The following is a 3,547-nucleotide window of genomic DNA, read 5'->3' as shown; positions in this document are numbered from 1 at the left end:
GGGGGAGGGAAAGGGGAGGCGGCAGTGGGGAAGAGACAGAAATCTTTAATAAATAAATAAATAAATAAATAAATAAATAAATAAATAAATAAAACAGAATATGTCCCCCAAGAGAGGCGATTCAGTATCTAGCACCTGGTTATGAAAAGTGACAGCTCAGGGATGCTCCCTGATGCTCCCTGGTGCTCCTCTCCCTAGTTTTAGGGTTTGTTCTCATGGAGCCAGGCAAACATGCTGTACAGCAGAGGGCTTGTACAGGGTATCAGTCACATTTCTTCAGGTACTCTTGTGGCTCTTGAATTATGGTTTATGGACACTTGTCCCAGAGCAGGGTGTACTGCTGGTATTCAGTCTACACACATTTGCCAAACATTTGTCATTTGTCAAGTGTGTTGTGTGTGTGTAATTGAGGTCAAATGAATAAATGCTTAAAAAGAGACGGGATCAAAGAATAAAAAGAAAAATGGGAGAAGTAAGTTTAGGGAGGTAATAGCTTAGGTCCACCTTGTGCTTGAGATCCTCTGGTTCTTCTAGTCTGGAAGGTTGGACTCTTCCTTGGACACTCAAAGAAGAGGGTGATAGAGTTGTCCTTGAAACTGTGAGGACTTAGAGCTGTGATGAGCTTGAATGTGAGAAGCGGACTGGATCAGGTGTAGAGACAGAGCACCACCACATCAAGGGGGGAAAGAAAACCAAGTAGTACAGCCATGTCAAGAGAAGCCCGCTAGGGCAGAGCGGAGTAGAGCCCAGCGACAGTGTGGCCATGAAAAACTTGAGATTTTAATACTTTATTTACATCTTTATATTTTATATTTATATTACATTTTTAATAATCACATATTTCTTTGGAAATATGGAAAACATTAGCTAAAAACATATATTTTTAAAGGGCTAGGCATAGTAACACCTATAATCCTAGCACTGAGAAGTTGAGCTAGAAGGATCATGAGATCAAGGCTAGTCTGGACTACACAGTGACCCCTATTTAAAGAAAACAAAAGGAAAAGAAAGAGGACTCGCTGATAGAGCAGTTGCCTAGGTTTCTCAAGACCTTGACCTTGGGTATGATCCCTAGTAACACACACACACACACATACACATTAGATGATAGACGTTTTCTTGTTGTAGAAGGAGCAGGCTACGTCCCAGTCACCCTACTAGCTTACGCTTGAAATAATCACACAGAAACTGTATTCATTCAAATACTGCCTGGCCCATTATCTCCAGCACTTATTGGCTAACTCTCACATATTAGTTTAACCCATCTCCATTAATGTGTATCACCACTTGACTGTGGCTTACCAGCATGAGTCTAACCAGCGTCCTTCTCAGGCAGGAGAATCATGGCGTCTGTCTGTCTCTGCTTTCTTCCTCCCAGAATTCTGTTCTGTCTTCCCCGCCTACCTGAGTTCCGCCCTATCAACTAGGCCAAGGCAGTTTTTTTTTTAAGTAACCAATGAAAGCAACACAAATACAGAAGGGCCTCCTACACCATTTTCTCAAAGAAGGTAAACAAGTAGTCAAATACTCATGAGAAAATGTCCAGCATCATGAAAATGTAAACCAAAATGCCAATAAGATATCTCCTTGCATCTACTGATGTGGAAGTCAAGGGAGGGGAGGGAGGAAAGAAGGAGGGATGGGGAGGTGGCAGAGAACAAGTCACACGTTGTGGAGGGATGGAGTGCAGAAAGAGACTACAATAAGCACTTGGAAGGATGCATGGAAAACGGAACAGGTAGTCAAACAAAAACCTGTAAGTGGATGTTCACAGCTCTGCTTAACAATAGTCAAAGGGTAGGAACCCAGTGTCTATCGGCAAATGAATAGGAAAATAAAATGTGGCGTGTCATACAACAAAATACTATTCAGACATCGTCCATGAAGTCCTGATACGTGCTACAACACACAGAAGCCAGGAACAAAAGACTGCATATTGCATTGTATACAATAGACAGAAAAGATAAGTCCCTGGAGATTGATGGTTGCCAGGGACAGTTAAGGAATAAAGAGCTGAAAATGACTGTCACAAAACAGTACAAACTTTCTGTTTGTGGCGACAAAAATGGTAAGGAAGTAGATGCTGGGACCGACGGTCCTACGTTGTAAGCGCATCGAATGCCACAGACTTGCACCTGCAACATGGAGCTAGTGTGGGTCGTATGTTCTGAGTACTTCACAGTATGCTAGGTGGGGGGAAGAAGGCAGCAGAGAGGAAAGTTGGAAGGAGGGAGGGAGAGAGAGAGGGAGGCAAAGAAAAGTCAGGCCTGTCTTGTCAGGTGAAAACCACAAAGTTGAGGCAGTGACAGACCGCAGTGGGCTAGAGATCAGCTAGGAAATGCCAAAGCCTGTGACTGGAGACGATTTCTCAGACAGACAGGGATCTGAAAGCCGGGCCAGGGCTGCATGCCTCACTACTCTACCTGACAGAACTCAGGGGAGGGACAGGGACCCACAAAGGGTCTTTTCTGTTTGATTTGGCTTAGTTTCAGGTTATATGAGCATGGTGGTTTGGGGGCGGAGGGTGGCTTGAACGTTTTCTGAGAGAAGGGTGCCTCAGAAGGGGAATAAACATGTTCAGAGAGGAGAGACATGATTGACAGAAGCAACTGGAACCTTCAGAGAAGGGGCAGATGTGGGTGGAAACTCCCACTTTGTAAAGAGGAAGGCAGTCCATCAGAAGAAGAAGGGAGAGGTGCACTGAATCAGAGATCAGAGGTTCGAAATGTTTGGGCCTGACGATTCTGAGACTAAAGGGCACTTCTATCAGGTTATCAGCTTCTATCAGATTCAGTCGCTCTCAACACTGACCAAAATCATTTACTCATTTTTGTGAACAAACATGGTTTGAGCCTCTCCAGAGGTCCTAGTTAGCTCATCTGGAGACAAGTTCCAGGCCCTTCAGGTGACTTCCCAGGCAAAGTCATGGCCGAGAACCTATGATCTAATCATCTGCCAGTTTGTGTAGACCCTGGCTCTGAGGATTCTACGTTTGGTATAGAATGGCAGCTGCATGATACTGTATTTAACTATAGAGGGTCCCTATGTGGGGTCACTAAAGACCAAGACATGGGTTCTCAACTGGCCTAAGATTTCACCCTCCACTACAGACCTCTCCTGACCACGCCCATCTACTTGGAACCCTATCTCAACTGAAAAGAAACAACACACCAATGGGCAGTCATAAAATACTCTTTAGGGAGAAATTCTGTAAGGCAAAGAAGATGGATGCTAAGCATCTTTTTGTTGGTGTTGTTTTTGTTTGTTTGTTTGTTTTGTTTTTTCAGACTGGGTTTCTCTGTAGCTTTGGAGCCTGTCCTGGAACTAGCTCTTATAGACCAGGCTGGCCTCGAACTCACAGAGATCCTCCTGCCTCTGTCTCCCAAGTGCTGGGATTAAAGGCGTCACCACCCGGCTAAGTATCTTTTTAAAATTTCTCCTTTTAATCTCTATACTCGTCCAGTGTGGTGGCTATTGACATGTGTGCATGCACACATGGAGGCCAGCAGCTGTCTGCCAACTTCCATCGTCTCCCCCCCCCCCCCCC

Source organism: Alexandromys fortis, unplaced genomic scaffold (genome assembly GCF_014885135.2).
Source record: "Alexandromys fortis isolate MF-2015 unplaced genomic scaffold, M_Fortis_MF-2015_v1.1 scaffold_130, whole genome shotgun sequence".
In the NCBI taxonomy this organism is placed as follows: Eukaryota; Metazoa; Chordata; class Mammalia; order Rodentia; family Cricetidae; genus Alexandromys; species Alexandromys fortis.
Note: the sequence above shows the minus strand (reverse complement) of the source record.